General features: G+C 37.6%; 1 protein-coding gene across 1 annotated transcript in view; it reads left to right on the plus strand.

Annotated features, from left to right (window-relative positions):
* MALRD1 (MAM and LDL receptor class A domain containing 1) overlaps positions 1-27,255 on the plus strand; it is a 603,405-nt gene that overhangs the window by 347,352 nt on the left and 228,798 nt on the right. The gene's annotated exons all lie outside the window — the stretch shown is intronic.

Raw genomic sequence — 27,255 nt, forward strand, 5'->3', positions numbered from 1 at the left:
TGAGTGCTGCTTAATTCCGTTGCTGCTTTCATATTAAAATATCACTTCACTGAGACATTTTGAAAATATGACTTTGATTTTTGGTGCTATTAGAGCATTTGCTTTCTTTACGAAAAGCCTTCTGCTTAGATGTCAGTCTTTTATTGAGTCCCCCACCCTTCTGCTGTGTTTCCAGCAAAGGCAGCTGATACTCAGCTATTATATGTATACACACACACACACATTACATAAAAGCAGAATGTATGCACCCTAGATAATCTAGGGAGCAGAGAATCTGAAAACAGGGTTTGGGTGTGCAGGTGTTTGGAAGAGGATTCCTGGACCACAGAAAATGGGATCTGAAAATATAATCATGAAAAAGTATCTTAGAAGTTAGAATGTGCTTCTTTAATGCTTTTCTAGTAACTTCCTAGTAATATGTTGCTGCTGCTGCTGCTAAGTCACTTCAGTCGTGTCTGACTCTGTATGACCCCATAGACAGTAGACCACCAGGCTCCCCCGTCCTTGAGATTCTTCAGGCAAGAACACTGGAGTGGGTTGCCATTTCCTTCTCCAGTGCATGAAAGTGAAAAGTGAAAGTGAAGTCGCTCAGTCGTGTCTGACCCTCAGCAACCCCATGGACTGCAGCCTTCCAGGCTCCTCCGTCCATGGGATTTTCCAGGCAGGAGTACTGGAGTGGGGTGCCATTGCCTTCTCCCAGTAGTATGCTAAATTTCCATTATAGTTTGTTACTCAATTTATAAGTGATTTTGGCAAGTTCAAAAGGAGAAGCTCTTCAAAGCTTTATCTAAGATTTTTAGAAAGAAGCTTTTATTAAATAGGAGAGATTCTTTTCCTCTCAAGGAAAGCAGAATGATTCTTGGATGGGTTGATTCAGTGCAGAAAAAAAATTGAGAGTTATTATTCCAGTTTTGCCAAGTTTCATGTTGAAGTTTTTATTCTCTTAAAGTCCTGTGAAAATTTACATGATTATAATGCATTCAAGCCAATTGAACATTCATTCACCTTACTGACTAATACTTCATTGTCATATTTAGTGATATAGTACTTTTAAGTCTTTCTATGTGGTAAATAAAGAGGCAATTTTGGTTAATTGTAGTGAATATGGTCAATTGCATGTCAAATGTATTTTAGGAAGAAATAACCGTTTTTCAATAGCCAGGCTGTTGCATATGTCTGGAACTAAAAAAAAGCAATAATTTTTTGGTCTTCTTAGTTTTAAATTGTATACCAATAAAATAGCAGTGCTGTGAAAAATCAGTAACAAGAAGCAAATTAGTGTATAAGTTGATCTAGGTTGTTTTCTCCTATTGCTAATTTAGAAGATAATGGTATGTGACAAAACATCAGAGAGACAGTATAGAATAGTGGTTAGGAACAAGGAGTGGAGTCAAACTACCTGGGTGTGGAAACTGGCTCTGCCACTGACTGACTTAGGTGAGCTTATTTCACTTTTCCTCAGTTTCTTCATCAATAAAATGGGTACAATAGTAATATAGCACTTCCATCATAGATTTCTGTGAATCCTATGTTACTATATATAAATTACTTAGAATACCCTTGACACATAGTAAAAAATTTATGTATTACATTGTATTGTTTCACCCACCATCATTATATTAACTAAGTCATATTTTTAAATGGTACTTTATTGCTCTATTAAGAAACCAGCTTCAGATCCTATGCAAATAGGTCACCATAAAATCTATCATGGAACTGATTCTCATTCGAGATGAATAATTTTAAAAATGACTTAATATTCATTTATCTTATCATTTTCTGCCAGTTACAGTAGAACATATACTGTATGATGCCATTTATATAAAATGCCCAGAATAGGAAGTATATAGAGACAGAAAACAGATTACTGGCTCAAGAATATGGGGTGGGGAAGTGACTGCTGATAAATATAGGGTTTCTTTATGAGGAAACTATTATAAGTTTTTATAGTGATTGTTACACAGTTCCATAAATATACTAAGACCATAAAGTTGTAAACTTTATATGGGTGGACTTAATGGTATCTAATGGAGAAGGCAATGGCACCCCACTCCAGTACTCTTGCCTGGAAAATCCCATGGACAGAGGAGCCTGGTGGGCTGCAGTCCATGGGGTCGCTAAGAGTTGGACACGACTGAGCGACTTCCCTTTTACTTTTCACTTTCATGCATTGGAGAAGGAAATGGCAACCCACTCCAGCGTTCTTGCCTGGAGAATCCCAGGGATAGGGGAGCCTGGTGGGCTGCCGTCTATGGGGTCACACAGAGTCAGACACGACTGAAGTGACTTAGCAGCTTAGCAATGGTATCTAAATTATAAATTATTTATCAAAAGCTATTAAAAATAAAAAAGAATTCAGAAAAAATTCTGGGAAAATGGTGGTGGTGGTGAATAGCTTTTGAACTTTCCCAAATTCTCACATAAAACAGAACTGGGGACTATAGCCAATATTTTAGTATAAGTGGAGTATAATATCCTTTAAAAAATATGAGGCACTATATTGTACACCTGTAATTTATATAACACTGTTACATCAACTATACTTTAATTTTTAAAATAAAGAAAGAAAGAGTCAAAGCCTAGTTGGCAGTCTATAAGCTATAGAAAACATATGCAGCAAAGTAAGTGAAAATGCATTCCTAAGAAACCCTATATATAAGCTACTGAGGATAAACTGCCAACAGCCACAAGATCTGAATGGTATTTGTGTGTATGAGAGAGAAGCCAGGAGAATCACAAAACTGTCCACAGATACTCACTTGAAGATGCAGTCACGTGGTTTTAAAATGGCAGCCAAAACTGAGAGAGATTTCACCTACTTTTAGGATCATTGGGACCAAGGGATCTGTGGTTAAGTCTGTGGGGCTGGAGCAGTCTAAACCATGGGAACACTCAAAATGGATCCACCAGGATTCCCTTTCAGGACAGCAGCCCACATTCAAAAACAAAACAAAAAATGAACAAACAAAAACACCACTGGGAGTGAAGTCAAAATTGAACAGGGAAAGATGAGAACAGAAAAGACTAACATCAAAGAGTTGGAGGGACCTAGATCCAGAAAATTTTGAAAAGGACATCATTATTTTTCATGTATATAGAGTATATAGACTTATAATTCTTCCTAGAGTCGTAACAGAGTGTCTCTGAGATTTTTCTAGGACTTTTTGACAACTCTGGAATCTATGCATACTTTTTAAATTTCAAAATTAATGAGAACAAAGTTTTAAATTGATTAAGAGTGAAAGGGGAGAAATTAGACGCTATAGATGAGATATATTTGATGGTTATCTACTTTACCTGAAGATAAGAAAACTATTTCAGCTTCATGTCTACTTTTTACCTTCCATTCAAAAACACATAACTTGGTTTACTAAGTAATATTTAGTACATGGACAACATAAAGCTAGATATATACCCATTATTTCTTTGCATTTAGAACACATCATGGTGCTACCTTCAATTAACTGTCAAAATTATTATTATTTTTTAAACAGAAAAATAAAATAGGTCTGTCTATGCTGTGTGCAGGGACACATTAGGAAGCATACCTCTTTTTGGACAAGTTAAAATAGAACCTAGTAGCTTATTAATTTTTGAAAAAATGACTGTTAATGAATTTGATTTCTCTTTTTATTTTTTTAAAATATAAATTTATTTATTTTAATTGGAGTTTAATTACTTTACAATATTGTATTGGTTTTGCCATACATCAACATGAATCCACCACAGATATACACGTGTTCTCCATCCTGAAACCCCCTCCCTCCTCCCTCCCCATACCATGCCTCTGGGTTGTCCCAGTGCACCAGCCCCAAGCATCCAGTATCATGCGTCAAACCTGGACTGGCGATTCATTTCATATATGATATTATACATGTTTCAATGCCATTCTTCCAAATCATCCCACCCTCTCCCTCTCCCACAGAGTCCAAAAAGATTGTTCTATACATCTGTGTGTCTTTTGCTGTCTCGCATACATGGTTATTGTTACCATCTTTCCAAATTCCATATATATGTGTTAGTATACTGTATTGGGTTTTTTTTTTTTTTTCTGGCTTACTTCACTCTGTATAATTGGCTCCAATTTCATCCACCTCATTAGAACTGATTCAAATGTATATTTTTTAATGGCTGAGTAATACTCCATTGTGTATATGTACCACAGCTTTCTTATCCATTCATCTGCTGATGGACATCTAGGTTGCTTTCATGTCCTGGCTATTATAAACAGTGCTGCGATGAACACTGGGGTACATGTGTCTCTTTCAATTTTGGTTTCCTCGGTGTGTATGCCCAGCAGTGGGATTGCTGGGTCCTAAGGCAGTTCTAGTTCCAGTTTTTTAAGGAATCTCCACAATGTTTTCCATAATGGCTGTACTAGTTTGCATTCCCACCAAGAGTGTAAGATGGTTCCCTTTTCTCCACACCCTCTCCAGCATTTATTGCACAGCCATCTGACTGGCATGAAATGGTACCTCATTGTGGTTTTGATTTGCATTTCTCTGATAATGAGTGATGTTGAGCATCTTTTCATGTGTTTGTTAGCCATCCGTATGTCTTCTTTGGAGAAATGTCTATTTAGTTCTTCGGCCCATTTTTTGATTGGGTTGTTCATTTTTCTGGAATTGAGCTGCAGGAGTTGCTTGTATATTTTTGAGATTAGTTGTTTGTCAGTTGCTTCATTTGCTATTATTTTCTCCCATTCAGAAGGCTGTCTTTTTTACCTTGCTTATAGTTTCCTTTGTTGTGCAGAAGCTTTTAATTTTAATTAGGTCCCATTTGTTTATTTTTGCTTTTATTTCCAATATTCTGGGAGTGAGTCATAGAGGATCCTGCTGTGATTTATGTCAGAGAGTGTTTTGCCTATGTTCTCCTCTAGGAGTTTTATAGTTTCTGGTTTTATGTTTAGATCTTTAATCCATTTTGAGTTTATTTTTGTGTATGGTGTTAGAAAGTGTTCTAGTTTCATTCTTTTACAAGTGGTTGACCAGTTTTCCCAGCACCACTTGTTAAAGAGATTGTCTTTAATCCATTGTATATTCTTGCCTCCTTTGTCAAAGATAAGGTGTCCATAGTTGCATGGATTTATCTCTGGGCTTTCTATTTTGTTCCATTGATCTATATTTCTGTCTTTGTGCCAGTATGATAGTGTCTTGATGACTGTGGTTTACCTTCCTCTGCAATTTTCTGGAAGAGTTTGAATAGGATAGGTATTATCTCATCTCTAAATTTTTGGTAGAATTCTGCTGTGAAGCCGTCTGGACCTGGTCTTTTGTTTGCTGGAAGATTTCTGATTACAGTTTCAGTTTCCGTGCTTATGATGGGTCTGTTAAGATTTTCTATTTCTTCCTGGTTCAGTTTTGGAAAGTGGTACTTTTCTAACAATTTGTCCATTTCTTCCATGTTGTCCATTTTATTGACATATAATTGCCTATAATAGTCTCTTATGATCCTTTGTATTTCTGTGTTTTCTGTTGTAATCTCTCCATTTTCATTTCTAATTTTATTGATTTGATTTTTCTCCCTTTGTTTCTTGATGAGTCTGGCTAATGGTTTGTCAATTTTATTTATCCTTTCAAAGAACCAGCTTTTGGCTTTGTTGATTTTTCTGTGGTCTCTTTTGTTTCTTTTGCATTTATTTCTGCCCTAATTTTTAAGATTTCTTTCCTTCTACTAACTCTGAGGTTCTTCATTTCTTCCTTTTCCCATTGCTTTAGGTGTAGAGTTAGGTTATTTATTTGACTTTTTTCTTCTTTCTTGAGGTATGCCTGTATTGCTATGAACTTTCCCCTTAGCACTGCCTTTACAGTGTCCCACAGGTTTTGGGTTGTGGTGTTTTCATTTTCATTCACTTCTATGCTTATTTTGATTTCTTTTTTGATTTCTTCTGTGATTTGTTGGTTATTCGGCAGTGTATTGTTCAGCCTCCATATGTTGGAATTTTTAATAGTTTTTCTCCTGTAATTGAGATCTAATCTTACTGCATTGTGGTCAGAAAAGATGCTTGGAATGATTTCAATTTTTTTGAATTTACTAAGGCTAGATTTATGGCTCAGGATGTGATCTACCCTGGAGAAGGTTCCATGTGCACTTGAGAAAAAGGTGAAATTCATCGTTTTGGAGTGAAATGTCCTATAGATATCAATTAGGTCTAACTGGTCTATTGTATCATTTAAAGTTTGTGTTTCCTTGTTAATTTTCTGTTTAGTTGATCTATCCATAGGTGTGAGTGGGTATTAAAGTCTCCCGCTATTATTGTGTTATTGTTAATTTTCCCTTTCATGCTTGTTACTATTTGTCTTACATATTGTGGTGCTCCTATGTTGGGTGCATATATATTTATAATTGTTATATCTTCTTGGATTGATCTTCTTCTTGGATCATTATGTAGTGTCCTTCTTTGTCTCTTTTCACAGCCTTTATTTTAAAGTCTATTATATCTGAGAATTGCTACTCCTGCTTTGTTTTGGTCTCTATTTGCATGGAATAGCTTTTTCCAGCCCTTCACTTTCTCCCTGTGTGTGTCCCTTGTTTTGAGGTGGGTCTCTTGTAGACAACACATATAGGGGTCTTGTTTTTGTATCCATTCAGCTAGTCTTTGTCTTTTGGTTGGGGCATTCATTTACATTTAAGGTAATTATTGATAAGTATGATCCCATTGCCATTTACTTTATTGTTTTGGGTTCGAGTTTATATATCCTTGTTGTGTTTCCTGTCTAGAGAAGATCCTTTAGCATTTGTTGGAGAGCTGGTTTGGTGGTGCTGAATTCTCCCAGCTTTTGCTTGTCTGTAAAGCTTTTGATTTCTCCTTCGTATTTGAATGAGATCCTTGCTGGGTACAGTAATCTGGGCTGTAGGTTATTTTCTTTCATCACTTTAAGTATGTCCTGCCATTCCCTCCTGGCCTGAAGAGTTTCTGTTGAAAGATCAGCTGTTATCCTTATGGGAATCCCCTTGTATGTAATTTGTTGTTTTTCCCTTGCTGCTTTTAATATCTGTTCTTTGTGTTTGATCTTTGTTAATTTGATTAATATATGTCTTGGGGTGTTTCGCCTTGGGTTTATCTTGTTTGGGACTCTCTGGGTTTCTTGGACTTGGGTGATTATTTCCTTCCCCATTTTAGGGAAGTTTTCAACTATTATCTCCTCAAGTATTTTCTCATGGTCTTTCTTTTTGTCTTCTTCTGGGACTCCTATGATTTGAATGTTGGGGTGTTTAACACTATCCTGGAGGTCTCTGAGACTATCCTCATTTCTTTTAATTTGTTTTTCTTTTTTCCTCTCTGATTCATTTATTTCTACCATTCTATCTTCTAATTCACTAATCCTATCTTCTGCCTCTGTTATTCTACTATTTTTTGCCTTCATAGTGTTTTTGATCTCATTTATTGCATTATTCATTATACACTGACTCTATTTTATTTCTTCTAGGTCCTTGTTAAACCTTTTTTGCATCTTCTCAATCCTTGTCTCCAGGCTATTTATTTGTGATTCCATTTTGATTTCAAGATTTTGGATCATTTTCAGTATCATTATTTGGAATTCTTTCTCAGGTAGATTCCCTATCTCTTCCTCTTTTGTTTGGTTTGGTGGGCTTTTCTCCTGTTCTTTTACCTGCTTGGTATTCCTCTGTCGCTTCATCTTGTTTATATTGCTGCGTTTGGGGTGGCCTTTCTGTATTCTGGCAGTTTGTGGAGTTCTCTTTATTGTGGAGTTTCCTCGCTGTGGGTGGGGTTGTACAGGTGGCTTGTCAAGGTTTCTTGGTTAGGGAAGCTTGTGTCAATGTTCTGGTGGGTGGAGCTGGATTTCTTCTCTCTGGAGTACAATGAAGTGTCCAGTAATTAGTTATGAGATGTCAATGGTTTTGGAGTAACTTTGGGCAGCCTGTATATTGGAGCTCAGTGCTGTGTTCCTGTGTTGCTGGAGAATTTGCATGGTATTTCTTGCTCTAGAACTTGTTGGCCCTTGGGTGGTGCTTGGTTTCAGTGTAGGTATAAAGGTGTTTGATGAGCTCGTGTCAAATAATGTTCCCTGGAGTCAGGAGTTCTCTGGTGTTCTCAGGGTTTGGACTTAAGCCTCCTGCTTCTGGATTTCAGTCTTATTTTTACAGCAGTCTCAAGAATTCTTCTATACAGCACCATTAATAAAACATCTACGTTAAAGATGAAAAGTTTCTCCACAGTGAGGGACACCCAGAGAGGTTCACAGAGCTACATGGAGAAGAGAAGAGGGAGGAGGAAGTTAGAGATGACCCAAATGAGATGAGGTGGAATCAATAGAGGAGACAGCAAGCTAGCCAGTAATCATTTCCTTATGTGCATTCGACAACTGGACTGCTCAGAGGTGTTCACAGAGTTATACAGAGAAGAGAAGAGGGAGGAAGGAGACAGAGGTGGCCAGGAGGATAAAGGGGGGAATCAAGAGGAGAGAGACAGATCCAGCCAGTAATCAGCTCCCTAAGTATTCCCCACTGTCTGTAACACACAGAGATTCACAGAGTTGGATAGAGAAGAGGGGGGGTAGCGAGGAGACACAGGTGACCTGGTGGAGAAAAAGAAGAGTCCCAACGGGAAGAGAGCAGTCAAGCCAGTAATCTCGTTCCCAAGTAAAAATGGGTAGTGAAGATTGGGTTCTTAAAGGTACAAAATTGATAACAAATACCAAAAAGCAAAGATTAAAAATCTAGAGTAGAGTGTGGAATTTCAAAAATACAATATTAAAGAAAAGTTAGAAAAAAAGAAAGAGAAAAAAAAAGTCACAAAAATTATAAAAAATATATATATATGAAGTTTGCTTTCAAAAAATAGGGTCTTTTTTTTGCAAAGTAATAGTAGGTTATAAAAGTGAAAATTAAAGGAGTAATGGGGACTTAAAAATTTTTTTTAATTAAAAAAAAAGAATAATCGTAAAAATAGTAAAAATATATCTAGGACTTCCTCTGGTGTTGTAGGTATTGTGGGATCAGTTCATTTTCAGATAGTTCCTTGGTCCGGCTTATATTTCTCAAGTCTATAGGCCCCTTCCTATGTAGTCGGTACTAATAACAGATTTTAATCTATTGCACCTGTCACTTCCAAGGCGCTTCCCTGTTTGAGCTTCTTCTGTTTGCTGGTCTCTTCAGTGTCTGATTTCTACCCTGACACAAAGGGGGCGGTGGTGAACACTTTTTTTAGGCTCACTTGTTCAGTCGCGCTGTGGGGAAGGAGGGACGCTGCCAACAAATAACTCTGGTGTGTGCTCTCAGTGCCTCAGACAAACTGTGCCTGCCCCCGCTCACGGCGCATGTACCCTCCCTGCCCACACTGCTCAGGCTCTAGGTTGCTCCGCTGGGAACCATCCAAGGCTGGCGCTGGGCTGCATGGACCTCCCAGGTCTAAGCCGCTCAGGTTCAGGCACTCAAGTAGTCCTCAGAGGCACAGACTTTGTTGGGCCTGCATTTTATGCCCTTCCCAGGTCCGAGCAGCTCAGGTGATGAGGTGTTTGCCCAGCGCAGTCGCTGCGACTTACCACCTCCCCTGTCCCTGCTGCTCGGTTTTCTGGGTGTACAACCAGCGGACCTTCTCAGGTGGATGTTGACTGTCCAGAACCCCAAGAAGTCTTAGTTAGCAAAGAAGCCTGCTTGCAGTTTGGTAGATAATGTCTCTCTGGGGCTGCGATTGCCCACTTCCGGCTCTGGCTACCGGTCACCGGAGGCGTATGGTCTGCAGCCAGCTAGTTCTGTTCAGTCCTTTGTTCTGTGTGCGGGCCTGGTGGTGTCTTTGGACTTTTCGAGGGGTAGCTATCCCACAGTCTAGTTTGCTAGCCCAAGTTAGTTCGCTCAGATTGCCCTCGGGGCATTCAGGCCAGATCCTTACTCTAAGCAATGCAGCCTGCACCTCCCTGCCCAGCCCCTGCTTGCTAGTGGCGGGTGCAAGCATCTGTGCTGCTTCTCCACTGGGAGAGTTACCGTTGGGCTCATAATCTGTGGGTTTTAATTTTTTATTTATTTTTCCTCCCAGTTATGTTGCCCTCTGTGCTTCCAAGGCTCGCCACAGACAGCAGTGAGAGTTTTTCCTGGTGTTTGGAAACTTCTCTCTTTTTAAGACTCCCTTCCCGGGACGGAGCTCCATCCCTACCTCTTTTGTCTCTTTTTTTGTCTTTTATATTTTTTCCTACCTCCTTTGAAAGACAATGGGTTGCTTTTCTGGGTGCCTGATGTCCTCTGCCGGCATTCATAAGTTGTTTTGTGGAATTTACTCAGCATTTAAATGTTCTTTTGATGAATTTGTGGAGGAGAAAGTGGTCTCCCCATCCTATTCCTCTGCCATCTTAGGACCGCCTCCTAATATTTTCTCTTTTTGAATTCAAGTTGATTTAGAAATTATTTGTACTAAAATCTTATAAAATACAACCACCATTCTATAACACAGAAAAGTAGGAAGGGAATTCGTATAGTGGCAGAAGAAATATTCCATCAGTGTAACTTATAGAAGTGGCAATTCAAAATTTAAAAGGTTACTCAATTTTGGATCAATATTATTTATTAAGTAAAATCATTTATTATGCACAGTCATTCAGCCGATACTTATTGAGCTGACTATTAATACTAAATATCAGTTATGTCAATTTTACAGTAACAACGCTAGGTGCAAATCCTAGTTTGACCACTTGATATCTACTCTGTGGTTTTAGGCAAGTTTCATAATCTTCCATCGTATTCTTTTCCTCAGCCAGAAAATGATAGGAATACTGCTTCCATCTCAAAGAGCTCTTACAAGGATTAAATCATTTACTTTAAACAAATTCTTTGAAGAATATGTGGGGCATAAAAAGCACTGAATATTTGTTGACTACAAGTATAGATGAACAACAATGACAAAAAGCTTGACATTGTTCTAGGCACAACACTTTCTGTATCAGCGCTTAAAAGCTGGTTCTGCCCATTCCCATGTTCAGTCAGTCTTTATCGCTCAGCTACTAGGCTACAGAAAACTGCAGTGAACTATGTGCATCTTTTTGAAGCAGGGCTGAAATGCCTGTGGTTCACAGTGTTTGGCTTTCCTGATTTTCCATGTGCCCTTTCAGTACTCATTTCTCGATGCCTGGCATTTCCTCCCCTTCCCTGTGTGCCCCTCCTGTGTCTTCTGCTGCCAGCACTGCTCTGTGAGCAGTCTCTAAGACAGTGGCAAGCTCAGGACCTTGGGATAGAAGCCAGTAACAATATAAAATGTTGCTTTTTCCACTGAAAAATCTAAAAGATCCAATTGAATGATGACCAGTTTTCCATTGAAGGAAAAGAAGGAAAGAGTTCAGGGATTGCAAATGCTTCCAGAAGTCAATAAAGTCTTCTAAGTAGACAGGAGCCCAGTAGCTACACCGTCTCTCTCTTAATTCATATAGAGGAAAACACCTCATGCTCCCCCAAATAATCCTAAATGTGAAAGGAAGGAAGCAACCTTGGGGAGAAAGTAAGAGAAGATAGCATCATTATAATATCAGATATCTAGTACGTGGTCTTCACACATCACCTAAAAAGATTATAATGACTCTCATACCTTTTGTTTTCCCCCTTAAACACTGTAGGTATGACTCCTCAGTGTCCTGTAAGCAGTAATTGATTTGGAGTGAAAAATAGTGGTTTGATGCTAATGGTTTCAGCTCAGCCTCACTCGAAATTCAAATTGAACTTGGGAGATCACAAAACAGTGATTGCTCTACATAGAGTTCACATTTACATAAATCTATACACACTACCCTGTGGAGTGACTCCAAAACTTTGCTTCTTCACTTAGTTAATCTGAAAAACTGTATTTCTGCTCAACACAGCAGTGTTCAAGTAATTTTCTCTTATAGTAAATGTCAGAAAGGGAAAAAAAGGAAGATGATAGTCAGTAGAAAAAAGATTAATTTTCTCACCATAGAGAAATAATTAAAAGTGACTTTTATTTTTAATAACTAATGGCTAGATAATATGTAGTGCTTTATAATGTAAGAGTACATAAAAGATGAATGAATGAATGGATGGATGAATGGGTGGATGGACCAATAGATGGACAGACAGATGGATTAATAGAAAACATTTATTCAAATCTTATTATATTTGAAAAATCAGAACAGAGCTTTCATTGAGTTACAGTCCACTGGCAGAAGCAGACAAAGTACTGGGTACTATGAATGGTATAGGGAGAAAGTGTTGGAGAATTATTACCCAGATTAGAGTAGTCAAAGTAATCTCTGAAAGTTACAGATGGGCAAAGGCTTGAATGTACTAAGAGGCAACCACATGGGATTTCCCTGGTGATCCAGTGGTTAAGATTCTGTTTCAAATGCAGGGGCCATGGGTTCAATCCCTGGTCAGGAAACTAAGTTCTGACATATCTCACAACATGGCCAAATATTTAAAAAAATAAAAAGGGCAAGCACACCAACACCCTGGGGAAAAGCACTCCAGGCCTTAGGCACGATAAGGCAGACTCACTGGGAGGGAATGCATTCCTGAAGCAGAAGGAAGTGTGGGGAGATGGCAGCGACCCTCAGGATGCAGAGCTCTGTCCTCAGCTGCTTTGTGCTAGGGTCATCTCACAGCCCAGAGGGGAAGCAAGCAGACTCTGAAGTCAGCCTTCTTAGGTTTAAATACTGTCTCTGCCTCTTAGTTGCTGTGTGACCTTGAATAAGCACTTATCAACTCCTTACCTCAGTTTTTTATGGCAATGAAAATCAGACCTACTTTATAGGGCAATTTGTGCGGATTTAGCAAGTTAATATGTGCCAGAAGCTTTGAACAGTAACTCTTTGTGGTAACTACTCAGTAAATGTTTGACATGATTATCATTGAAATCCTCACCATCATGTTTAATTTAATCATCACTGCAACTCTGGAAAATTGAGGGATCCAGAGGTTATACTAAATAATTCCAACCAGCTTGATTTCTTTACTGATGCTTAATGGCACAGAAACAGCCATATTGAACCATAACAGCATAGAGTACTATTAAAATCATGATGAATACTCTGGAGTAAAAACAGTTGTGCAACACCTGCCACATCTAGTTTGTCAATAATTTCAAATGCTCTTGGGAGAAAGGCAGTATCAGACATATCACTTGTACTCCTAACAGTGGTGTATTTTAGTAACACTTGAAATATTTTCAACATTATAAATCCTGTTAAAAAAAAAAAATCATGTTCAACCAGCCGTCATTGTTACCGACTGTTTTATTTTGGATTCAGAACATTTTTCAGTAAGATGAGGGAGGGGAACACACTTTGTGAACAAATGTTATAGCACTTGAATGAGATTCAATTCACAGCAGTTTCTTTATCTGACTATATACAACCGTTCTTATTTTAGGTTTTCTTAAACTGCAATGCACCTTTTGTGCATAAAGCTAAAAATTTCTGCCAAGAATTGATATAATTTTTTAAACATATTCTATGTGTCAGAGCCAATTCATATCTTTAAATTAAACCTGATACTTTATATTGAACTTTATCTGTTGGCTGGTAAAATGTCCAGTGATTCTCAAGCAGTTCTGAAAAAGACTATGAAAAAGTACTTGAAGTAACTACTTTACATTTCTGCAAATATCTTTTATGAGTTAACAGAAAGTATCAAGGTCATACCTGAAAAATTTTGTTATAATTAATATATATCCTGATTATATTCCTCTCCCAACTTACATATCAATAAGATATCCATCCATCCATAAATGCATATTTTACTAAGCATATACTTTATATATTATGCAGAAATTAAACATTTTGACTTTTCAAAGAAATGTAACTAGTTTTTATTGATTCAAAAATGTTTCTTTATCAAAAGGGAATAATGGTGATCTCAATTCATTGATTTATGAACAAATACTACAAAATTTTTAAACCTACCATTGTACATTACAGATATTTACTGCTTTGATATATCCATTTTTTCCCCTGAGTGTCCCTGAACCTTTCAGATAGGTAGTTCCATGTAAAAAAGATGCGGCCAGAGTGCCGTGAGGATGTGAAATGTCATTTCCTGGCTGAAGCATTTCCAAGCTGTTGCACAGCCCACCTGGTCTCCTGCTGCTGCTGCTGTGGTTGAGGCTGCCTCATTTTCTAGGCAACATGTCTACATCTGCCTGGTCCCCTTGAGTTTGCAGAGAAAAATCCCTACTTTCAACTTGTTATAGACCTAGATAGCAAAGTGACTGAAAAAAAAAAAAGATGTTTTCGAGATTTGGAGATTTTTAAAGTTTCATTTAATCTAGTCAGATCTAATGAACACATCATGCATTTTCCTGTGTTAAATTCAGTTATATATTTTTACAGTTAGGGCTATTCTGTAAAAAATATATTTACTGTTCCTATACTAAAACTTTAAATACATTAAGAAAGAACATCTACAGCATTCCTGGCTCCAGTCTTATGGTCAGAAAATTAAGTTAACACTAAGCAAAATTCAAAACCAAGAGGTGGAGAGACCCCTTGTGGCATCAACCCTCTCCTACCGGACATTGACAGCAGTATGTTCACTTTGCCTCACTGCTTGAATTAATTTTAGCCAGGCCTCAGGGGAGAAGTCTCCTTGTTATAGTCAGCCAATAATATTATTCTTCATTAACTCTGAGAGCCACCTTATTTTCTTCTTGTAAAATCAGGGAATAGATTCTTATTCCTGATTCCATGTCCATGTTTTAGACAATAGGACTTAGTAATTGAGTTTATTATATCTTTAATCAGCTATTTTAAATTAAAAAATCAAAGCCATGAATGGATCTAATTATTTTAATGTTGCATTCAAGTCAAGCATTTATTATGTACCTAGAAAATATCAAATCTTAATTTATCTTTTAATAAATTTGATAAAATTATCACTTCAGTGTCAAAAAAGTCTACATCTAAAGATGTAACTATAATTGTATCATCATGACAAACTGAATATTATAATTAATGTGATTGTACTTGATTATAATCAAGCACAATAATATAACTTGGTTTGTTCATAATATTAAGAAAATACAATTACTTGAACATAGATTTTAGTAAGCCTTCAATAACCTTTGAAATATCCATAAATTCAAATGAAGACTGCTATAGATCTGAATACTAACATTTTCCTCAATTCATGCAATTTCTAATTAGAATTTGTTTCAATTACAATGAACATTTCCCCACTTAATATCTATTAGGTCAGTAAGACCATTGCTTAGAAAATTTGTGATAGTATGGAATTTCAATTTTTACTGAATTTTATTTTTGCTAATTTCTAATCAAAATGAATATTAATGTTTACGAAACTTCCATTTTACACTGATATATGTGTGTATATATATATATTTTAAAATTTCCATTACACAGTTGAAAGGTAAAGTCTTCAGTCCTGAAACAAATATAGGATAGGCTATGCATATATATATATAGGATATGCAAGATAGAAGTGTATGTAAAATAAGTAGATGTGGAACTCAAATTTATACCCAGTTATTTCAAACATAAATAGGTTTCAACAAAATCCATAGATGCTTACACATTTACAAATATTAGGCCAGGACCAGAAACTAATTTTTTGTCTGTTTGATGAAACACACACATATACATGCACACACACATACATATACACAGAGGCAAGCATGAGTTTATGCAAAAACCTCATAATTTGGATAATCATACAAAAGGGCTTATGGGAAAACAGGATTGGGACAAGCCACTATAAGCATAGATAACTAAGTTATACAGTGCTAGTATAAATAGCAACCATAATAAAAATACAGGCACAGTTTAAAACATTTTTAAAATCCTAATAAAGGAATCCTAATAGAGGAAGTTTTCAGCAAATGTGCTACTTTACCTAAAAAGGTGTGTGGGGTAGGATGCAAGGAATCCTGATGAACAGGTGGTGTGAAAAAGAGTTTAAGGCTTTTGAATTATGGAGACATGAGAAAGTGACAAAAGAAAAAACAAATGAGAGCGTGTGGAGAAACAGAGCAAAGAAACATGGGATGAGGTACATACTTCACAGCCCTGTATTTTTTTGTTGCTCTCTGGGTGAGCTGTGATAGAGTACTTCCCTCTCTTCCACTATGCCTTCTCTGCAGAAGACTTTATCATGGAGAGAAAAATAATGTAGGAATCCATACAAATTCTGTGCTGTATTGACTTAATTCCTTCATTGTTTAGCTGCATACAAACTTCATTATTTTACAGAAACCTGCATTGCATACTTGACCATCAAGACAATGAAAGGAAGCTAATATATTTTGAACACCTAGCATCATGGGTGGCATGGTGAAACCAGACCCAGTGCATACGTAATGTCTTTTAAGACAGGAATAGGATATTTAATACAGAAGAGGTTCTTGAGGGATTTGAGCAAAATGAGTCAAATAAATTGCTTGGAAAGTTGCCTCAGAGGAGCTGGGAAATGCAGTTTTAAATTGTTGATTAAATGGTCAGGAAGGAGTTCAGCAGAAAAACAAGTGTGGTTGAATTTCTTTCCACTCATTTACTCCTTGGGCTGTCAGTCTTTATACATCCTCACGATCATTTCTGAGAAGTCTCTAGGTTAATTAGGTCTAGTTTAATTGCCAAAAACATCAAACATAAAGAGTTTATTTAAGGATACAAGGAATCTCAGGAAACCCAAGCTCGGGAGAGCAGTCCAGCTTCAGAAAGATTCTAAAACCAAGAATTGGAAAGAGGGAAATTGAGCTGTAATCTTTCTGTGCCTCTTTGCTTCTCTCTGTATGCCTATTTGGGGCTCTTCTACTGTGGAACCAGCTTTCTTTGCTTCACCGTATATGGCAAAAAATGTTACTACACCACAGGATTCAAGAGCCTCAAGACACCATTGCAGAAACCCATTAGTTACATTTTTTAGTTCTCTGGTAGGTGACTCCAACTGACCTATCTTGGGTCAAATAGCCATCTTCAGACCAGTTAACTAATCTGATGTCAGAGACATGTGCAAACATGCCTACTGAGCCCCCACTTTGATGACCATGTGGCCAGGTGAATGATGCGGAGTCATCACATGAAGGGAGTGGGGTAAACAGGTCCACTCTTGGCTCATTGATCACGTATTCTTAGAATAGTATTCATTCAACAAATATGAATACAATGCCTCCACAAATAAGTACACAGATGAGGTACTTATTCCAATGGATGGCTAGTCTGATGGAATAGGTGAAAAGTAATTAGCTAGAGTATTGCCATAGAAATAGAGAAGGGGAGATAGCTGTATGAGGTATTGGCAGGGAGATGGTAGTTCAGGATGAATGCTTTAGCTCCAGTCGTAATATCTCCCTCCCAGCTGGCAAGAAAATAATGGAAGAAAAAGACAAAGAGCCCATACCAACTATTCTTTAAAAAGTTTTCTTGAAGCTGGTGTCTTAAAATTCCACTTATAACTAATCAGTCAAAATTTTGTTTCATAGTCAAATCATAAGGAAAGTTAGGAAATATGTTTACTCAAAACTAAGGAAGAGGAAGGGAATGGATATTTGTTTAGAGAATGACTAGCCTACCACAAGTTCCTACAGGCTATATCCCAGCCTAGTGGTGTTGGAGAAGACTCTTGAGAGTCCCTTGGACTGCGAGGAGATCCAGCCAGTCCATTCTGAAGGAGATCAGTCCTGGGATTTCTTTGGAAAGAATGATGCTAAAGCTGAAACTCCAGTACTTTGGCTACCTCATGTGAAGAGTTGACTCATTAGAAAAGACTGATGCTGGGAGGGATTGGGGGCAGGAGGAGAAGGGGACGACAGAGGATGGGATGGCTGGATGGCATCACAGACTCGATGGACATGAATCTGAGTGAACTCCAGGAGTTGGTGATGGACAGGGAGGCCTGGCGTGCTGCGATTCATGGGGTCACAAAGAGTCGGACATGACTGAGTGACTGAACTGAAAGGTGTACAGAATGATGAATTTAATATATATTGTCAATAAGAATGATTAATAAAATGCAAATTTCCACTGGCAACCCTTCATTGTTTTCTGTTTCTTCTCATGCTATCTGTTAAGGTTCCTTATTGCTCATTCTTCTCAGCCTTTGGCCATATTTCCATTGTTGCCATAATTCAACACATTAAACCTTTCTTAACCTCCTACCTTTCCATCTAGATTGCTTTCCCTTTTTAGTGTAGGTAAACTATCTATATCTTTAAATCCTCATTGCTCACTGTTTTTCATTAAATTTCTATAAAGAATTTTTTCCTAATTTAGTAGGTGAAATGATATATCTACATCTGTACTTAATAATGCACATAATTGTTTTTTCACTAAAATACCTGTTATTGGTCATTCACATTTCTTCTTTTAGATTTGTCCATTCCTTTCCTTGTCAAAAATTTGTTTTGAGCTGTTTGCTTCTTGCATTGATTTGGACTTGTTCTTTCTTCACTAATTATATAAACATTCTTTTATAAGATATATTGTATATATTTTTTTCTTGCTTTTACTGTTTTTTTCATGTTTATGATGAGGTGAAAGGGTTAGTCGCTCAGTCATGTCCTGCTTTTTGAGACTGCATGGACTGTAGCCTGCCAGTCTCCTCTGTCCATGGGATTCTCCAGGCAAGAATACTGGAGTGGGTAGTCACTCCCTTCTCCAGGGGATCTTCCTGACCCAGGAATTGAACCCGGGTCTCCTGTATGGCAGGCAGATTCTCTACTGTCAGAGCCACTAGGGAACTTTTGATGAAAGCATCCTTGTCCAACTTATTTAACCTAATTTAATGAAGGTTTTGTTCTATACATGTGCCTTTGTTATATAGCTTAAGATACACCAGAGGTTAAATAAATACATTTTATTCTGTTTTCCATCTTTACATTTTAAAGCTTGTATTTAAATATTCTTGAACATACTGCTGCTGCTGCTGCTAAGTCACTTCAGTCGTGTCCAACTCTGTGCGACCCCATGGACTGCAGCCCACCAGGCTCCTCTGTCCATGGGATTTTCCAGGCAAGACTACTGGAGTAGGGTGCCATTGAACATACTACTTCACCATTTGGATTTTTTCTAACTTTAATTATGCTTTATATTTTTGGTTGTTGCTTTTTCTCAAGCCCTCTACCAAAAAATAAAATAAAATAAAACCACTGTTAGATTGTTTTTTTCGCTTACAACATGCTGGTGCATTTTATTATACTTTCCAAGTATTATAATCTACTCTTTTCTTTTTTAATCTGTTGTGCTTTGCACTTGGGGAACATTCTGCATTGATTTTACATGTTTATTTCTTAGTGGTTAATTAGAATTCTCTTAGTTATCCCACTCTGGTGGAAACTAAAATATGGAATTAGGTGATTATCCTGATTATCAAGGACTCATAGGAATTCATTTAGCAGGGTCATACTTTCATTTTCTTTATTGCTTTAAATATAAGCATAGTATTATTAAAAGGTTCTTTTAATCTGTAATAAGCTAAATGTGTTGGTTGAACTAATAAGAAAACAAAAAATGACAGTAAGAAATTAATGATTTTATTATTCATTGATTTTTTTTTACTCTTGTTAACATTTCTAGATCACTTTAATGTGAGTTATTTTATGCCCAGCTATACCTTTATGTGTTGAATCACTGATTGAAAGTCATCTATGATATATTAAATATTATAAACACATTTAAATGAAGTTGAGAGGCATACAGCTCTCTTTGGGTATTGGATGCAATTGCCCAATAAGTTATGGAATGTTTTACAGAGACCAAGAGAACATATGCTCAATAAAACATATGGAGGCCTTCAACAAGGCATAAACCATATACCCTGTGTTTAGATGATCTGAAAAATTCAAAATCTCCAATGTTCTAGAATCTTCTCTTTCTCTCACTCTTTTCCTCTACTCTTTCTTAAAAGCAGTATTTACTTGTAAATCAGCTAGAGGAAAACAAATATCATATATTAACACAATTATATGAAATCTGCAAGACTGAAGGCAGGGGGAGAAGGTGTCAACAGAGGATGAAATGGCTGGATGGCATCATTGACTCGATGGACATGAATTTGAGCAAGCTCCGGAAGTTGGTGATGGACAAGGAAGTCCGGTGTGATTCAGTCCACGGGGTCACAAAGGGTCAGACATGACTGAGTGACTTAACTGAATATAAAGTCTAGAAAAAGGTACTGATCAGTATATCTGCAGGACAAGAATAGAGATGCGGACATAGGAAACAGACTTGTGGACACAGCAGGGGGAGGATAAGGTGGGGTGAATTGAGAAAGTAGCATCAAAACATATATATTACCATATGTAAGACAGATAGCTAGCGGGAAGTTGCTATATAACACAGGGAGCTCAACTGGCTGTTTGCTGGTGACCTAGAGAGGTGGACTAGGATGGAGGTTGGGAAGGAGGTAAGTGAGGGAGGGGCCATATGTATACTTAAGGCCAATTCGTGGTGATGTAAGGCAGAAACCAATGCAATATTGTAAGGCAATTATCCTCCAATTAAAAATTTAAAAAAAGAAAAAAGTATATTCTCATGAAAAATTTTAAAAACCAATTGTTTACTTACTACTGTGAAATGCATCAGTGTGGTGGCCTTTATCTCTGGTCTCACACTGAAATCTCTTGGGGAGCTTAAAATAATCTCTCTTCCCAGGCCCCATTCCAGACCAATTAAATCATTAACTCTGGATGTGGGTTGCAGGCATCGATAATTTTTAGAGTTTCAGATAATTCTAATGTGCAGCCAGTTATATAGGCCCTTATTGTGTATATGTGTGTGTGTGTGTGTGTGTGTGTGTGTATATTTTAAGTATGTATTTTCAGCTTAATATGAAAATAAAATGATTCCCCAAGTTACTCTACACAAAATAAGCATATGGCCTGTACTTTGCAAATCCTTATATGCACTTCTCCACTCATGTAATGTTCTGCTAGAGGAAATCAATACCCTGACTTTTATGATAATCATCTTCTTGAATTTATTTTTAGCTTTGGCACAACTGTATTCCTAAATCACATTATTTAATTTTGTCAGGTTTCATACTTTATGTAAATGGAATCATACTGTAAAATTGTGTGTCTATTTTGCTTCTTTTTTGGCCAAAGTTTTTGGAGAATCTTCACTCTGCCTGCAACTGACTTCACTCTGCATACAGCTGTCATGAACTAATGTTCATGAGATCAACTGTTTTATGTGTTCATGAATGAATATTCCTAGAATAAGAAAGAATCTATTTCTACTTTTTGCTGTTATTAAAAGTAAGTACTAAGAAACCTTATAAACATAAGGTTGTGATGCTTGTTAAGACTGAATTTTCTTATAGCATTGTCCTGAAAGTACTTGAACTGGATTATGTGCCAAAAATATGTTTTAAAAAATCATAGTATTTTATAATCAAAAATTATTTTTTGATCTAATATCTGAAAACTATTCTGAATTTTGGAAGCAATGGATTAGAATCCACCTGACTTATAAAAGCATTTATTATAATATAGTCAGTAGAATTTTTCATTCTCTTAATTTCTAGGAATAATATCCAAGAATGATTCACCTAACAAGACTTAAAAAGATAGTAATCTTTTTACTCTTCCATTTAGTGGCTCCTTTTTTTAACATAATATACTCATAGTATGTAAAAAATAGGAAGCATAATTTTAACATAACTTTGTCAATAATATGTGATAAAAAAATTGGTTGTGTCACATGATTCCAACATACTTTATGTATTACTAAATAACCAGTGAGTCACTGAGGAAATCAAAGAGGAAGTATTTGGAGACAAATGGAAATGGAAACACAACAGTCTAGAGTGTATGCAGTATTTATCATTTCAGTTCAGTTGCTCAGTCGTGTCAGACTCTTTGCAACCCCATGAATTGCAGCATGTCGGGCCTCCCTGTCCATCCCAACTCCTGGAGTTCACTCAAACTCACGTCCATCGAGTCAGTGATGCCATCCAGCCATCTCATCCTCTGTCGTCCCCTTCTTCTCTAGCCCCCAGTCCCTCCCAGCATCACAGTCTTTTCCAACGAGTCAACTCTTTGCATGAGGTGGCCAAAGTACTGGAGTTTCAGCTTTAGCATCATTCCTTCCAAAGAAATCCCAGGGTTGATCTCCTTCAGAATGGACTGGTTGGATCTCCTTGCAGTCCAAAGGACTCTCAAAAGTCTTCTCCAACACCACAGTACAAAAGCATCAATTCTTTGGCGCTCAGCCTTCTTCACAGTCCAACTCTCACATCCATACATGACCACTGGAGAAACCATAGCCTTGACTAGACGGACCTTAGTCGGCAAAGTAATGTCTCTGCTTTTGGATATGCTATCTAGGTTGGTCATAACTTTTCTTCCAAGAAGTAAGCATCTTTTAATTTCATGGCTACAATCACCATCTGCAGGATTTTGGAGCCCCCATAAATAAAGTCTGACACTATTTCCACTGTTTCCCCATCTATTTCCCATGAAGTGATGGGACCAGATGCCATGATCTTCGTTTTCTGAATGTTGAGCTTTAAGCCAACTTTTTCACTTTCCTCTTTCACTTTCATCAAGAAGCTTTTTAGTTCCTCTTCACTTTCTACCATAAGGGTGGTGTCATCTGAATATCTGAGGTTATTGATATTTCTCCCAGCAATCTTGATTCCAGCTTGTGTTTCCTCCAGTCCAGCATTTCTCATGATGTACTCTGCATGGAAGTTAAATAAGCAGGGCAACAATATACAGCCTTGATGTACTCCTTTTCCTATTTGGAACCAGTCTGTTGTTCCACGTCCACTTCTAACTGTTGCTTCCTGACCTGCATACAGATTTCTCAAGAGGCAGGTCAGGTGCTCTGGTATTCCCATCTCTTTCAGAATTTTCCACAGTTGATTGTGATCCACACAGTCAAAGGCTTTGGCATAGTCAATAAAGCAGAAATAGATGTTTTTCTGGAACTCTCTTGCTTTTTCCATTATCCAGCGGATGTTGGCAATTTGATCTCTGGTTCCTCTACCTTTTCTAAAACCAGCTTGAACATCAGGAAGTTCACGGTTCACATATTGTTGAAGCCTGGCTTGGAGAATTTTGAGCATTACTTTACTTGCATGTGAGATGAGTGCAACTGTGCAGTAGTTTGAGCATTCTTTGGCATTGCCTTTCTTTGGAATTGGAATGAAAACTGACCTTTTCCAGTCCTGTGCCCACTGCTGAGTTTTCCAAATTTGCTGTCATATTGAGTGTAGCTCTTTCACAGCATCATCTTTCAGGATTTGAAACAGCTCAACTGGAATTCCATCACCTCCACTAGCTTTGTTCATAGTGATGCTTCCTAAGGCCCACTTGACTTCACATTCCAGGACGTCTGGCTCTAGGTGAGTGATCACACCATCGTGATTATCTGGGTCATGAAGATCTTTTTTGTACAGTTCTTCTGTGTATTCTTGCCATCTCTTCTTAATATCTTCTGCTTCTGTTAGGTCCAGACCATTTCTGTCCTTTATCGATCCCATCTTTGCATGAAATGTTCCTTTGGTATCTCTATTTTCTTGAAGAGATCTCTAGTCTTTCCCATTCTGTTGTTTTCCTCTATTTCTTTGCATTGATCCCTGAAGAAGGCTTTCTTATCTCTTCTTCCTATTCTTTGGAACTCTACATTCAGATGCTTATATCTTCCCTTTTCTCCTTTGCTTTTCCCTTCTCTTCTTTTCACAGCTATTTGTAAGGCCTCCCCAGACAGCCATTTTGCTTTTTTGCATTTCTTTTCCATGGGGATGGTCTTGATCCCTGTCTCCTGTACAATGTCATGAACCTCATTCCATGGTTCATCAGGCACTCTATCCATCAGATCTAGGCCCTTAAATCTATTTCTCACTTCCACTGTATAATCATAAGGGGTTTGATTTCGGTCATACCTGAATGGTCTAGTGGTTTTCCCTGCTTTCTTTCAGTCTGGATTTTCAATAAGGAGTTCATGATCTGAGCCACAGTCAGCTCCCAGTCTTGTTTTTGCTGAATGTATAGAGCTTCTCCATCTTTGGCTGCAAATAATATAATCAGATTTCAGTGTTGACCATCTGGTGATGTCCATGTGTAGAGTCTTCTCTTGTGTTGTTGGAAGAGGGTCTTTGCTATGACCAGTGCATTATCTTGGCAAAACTCCATTAGTCTTTGCCCTGCTTCATTCCGCATTCCAAGGCCAAATTTGCCTGTTACTCCAGGTATTTCTTGACTTCCTACTTTTGCATTCCAGTCCCCTATAATGAAAAGGACATCTTTTTTGGGTGTTAGTTCTAAAAGGTCTTGTAGGTATTCCTAGAACTGTTCAACTTCAGCTTCTTCGGCGTTACTAATTGGGGCATAGACTTGGATTACAGTGATATTGAATGGTTTGCCTTGGAAATGAACAGAGATCATTCTGTTGTTTTCGAGATTGTATGCAAGTACTGCATTTTGGACTCTTTTGTTGACCATGATGGCTACTCCATTTCTTCTGAAGGATTCCTGCCCGCAGTAGTAGATATAATGGTCATCTGAGTTAAATTCACCCGTTCCAGTCCATTTTAGCTCACTGATTCCTAGAATGTTGACGTTCACTCTTGCCATCTCTTATTTGACCACTTCCAATTTGCCTTGATTCATGGACTTGACATTCCAGGTTCCTATGCAATATTGCTGTTTAGAGCATCGGACTTTGTTTCTGTCACCAGTCACATCCACAGCTGGATATTGTTTTTGCTTTGGCTCCGTCCCTTCATTCTTTCTGGAGTTATTTCTCCACTGATCTCCAGTAGCATATTGGGCACCTAATGACCTGGGTAGTTCCTCATTCAGTATCCTTTTATTTTGCCTTTTCATACTGTTCATGGGGTTCTCAAGGCAAGAATACTAATGTGGTTTGCCATTCCCTTCTCCAGTGGACCACATTCTGTCACACCTCTCCACCATGACCCGCCAGTCTTGGGTTGCCCCACGGGCATGGCTTGGTTTCATTGAGTTAGACAAGGCTGTGGTCCTAGTGTGATTAGATTGACTAGTTTTCTGTGAGTATGGTTTCAGTGTGTCTGCCCTCTGATGCCCTCTTGCAACACACAGTATTTATAGTGAGCATTATTTCAAGTTGCTTCTTGGCTGTTTGTATGAGGGCCAAGGAATATCTATTCAGTTCCTTTATCCATGTTATTTGTGTGTGTAGTTTCTTTTTTTACTCTTGACTTTTAAGCACATACTTTTTTAAAATTTATTTTTAATTGAAGGATAATTGTTTAACAATATCGTGTTAGTTTCTGCCATATATCAACAGGAATCAGCCATAGGTATACATATGTCTCCTCCTTCTTGAACCTCCCTCTCACCTTCCGGCCTGTCCCAACCCTCTAGGTAGTCACAGAGTATGGCTTTAAGCTCCCTGAGTCATACAGCAAATTTTTACTGCCTGTCTATTTTACAGATGGTAGCATATACATTTCCAAATGTCAAACAGACATTTCTCCAAAGACTTACAGATGGCTAATAAACACACGGAAAGATGCTCAACATCACTCATAGAAAAATGCAAATCAAAACTACAATGAGACATAACCTCACACCAGTTAGAATGGCCATCATCAAAAAAGTCCATAAGCACATACTTTTAAAAAGAGTAAAGAGATGAACATGAGCAAGAAAGGCACCCTTCTGCTTAGTCATCAAGCAGTTCCTTCAGGAAAAAGAAAAAAATGTAAATTCAAATGTGTAAACATTTATAAAAATACTCCTCTCCCAATGTAAGTCCAAACACACTTTTGCAAAAGAATCTATATTTCAACAAACTCTTCTCTGCTTGTTGTAATCTCAGTAGTAATATAGTTTTCTTGGCAATGAGGCGCAGTCTTATTTTCCCCTGTGGTGAGTTTTGATGCAGTTTGTTGAACAATGGCTTCCACCATCACATTCATTCATGAGCACAGTGATGTCATGATAGGCAGTCAGCTTTCTGAAGTGCTAACATGAACATTTAACTTGTAGCTACTAACATACATCAGACAATAATTTTTCTGTAGGTATATATGTTTCTTGAGCTTTCACTGTGAGCAATGCTGATTTGTATCAAACTTTAATACTTTGATGGAAGCTTAAAAATATAAAAATTACTTATGTTTGTGCTTATATATTCAGATTTCTTAATTTTAAAGTATAGCTTTATTTTTAGTTGTGAATGCACTGTTGGTAAATAACATTGTATGTTAAAATGGTTTCATACTAATATTTTTCCCTTCAATCTCATGAAACTCCATCAGGCTGAAACATTCTTTGAAAATAGATAAAAGAAGTGAGACTTTAAATGAGCTAAAAATTACCATATTTCTACTGTCACAATTTGCCCATGTATATTTTTGAATGTCAAATAGAGGGAACGATGCAAAGTTCTACCTTCTATAAAGTGTTAAGTGTGCTTGTGAAAGAGTGTGTAAAGGAAGACCAAGTTGATCATAGGTACATTCTAGGCATATCAATTATAGGAAGCTTCATATTTGGGAAAGAAAATCTATTAGAAATCCATTTCCTGAACGCTATGTCTTTATCTTCCTTGCAAACATTTTTGTGGACTCTCTTGTTGCTCAGTTGTGTCTGACTCTTTGCAACCCCGTGGGTGACAGCATGCCAGGCTTCCCTGTGCTTCACCATTTCTTGGAGCTTGCTCAAACTCATGTCCACTGAGTCAGTGATGCCATCCAATCATCTCACCCTCTGTTGTCCCTTCTCCTGCCTTCAATCTTTCCTAGCATCAAGGTCTTTTCTACTGAGTCAGCTTTGAGTATCAGGTAGCCAAAGTATTGGGGCTTCAGCATCAGTCCTTCCAATTAATATTCCAGATTGATTTCCTTTATATTTACTGATTTGTGGAAAATTCTGAAAGAGATGGGAATACCAGACTACCTGGCCTGCCTCTTGAGAAATCTGTATGCAGGTCAGGAAGTAACAGTTAGAACTGGACATGGAACAACAGACTGGTTCCAAATAGGAAAAGGAGTACATCAAGGCTGTATATTGTTGCCCTGCTTATTTAACTTCCATGCAGAGTACATCATGAGAAATGCTGGGCTGGAAGAAACACAAGCTGGAATCAAGATTGCTGGGAGAAATATTAACAACCTCAGATATGCAGATGACACCACCGTTATGGCAGAAAGTGAAGAGGAGGTAAAAAGCCTCTTGCTGAAAGTGAAAGAGGAAAGTGAAAAAGTTGGCTTAAAGCTCATCTTTCAGAAAACGAAGCTCATGGCATCTGGCCCCATCATTTCATGGGAAATAGATGGGGAAACAGTGTCAGACTTTATATTTTTGGGCTCCAAAATCACTGCAGATGGTGAATGCAGCCATGAAATTAA

Source organism: Budorcas taxicolor, chromosome 13 (genome assembly GCF_023091745.1).
Source record: "Budorcas taxicolor isolate Tak-1 chromosome 13, Takin1.1, whole genome shotgun sequence".
In the NCBI taxonomy this organism is placed as follows: domain Eukaryota; kingdom Metazoa; phylum Chordata; class Mammalia; order Artiodactyla; family Bovidae; genus Budorcas; species Budorcas taxicolor.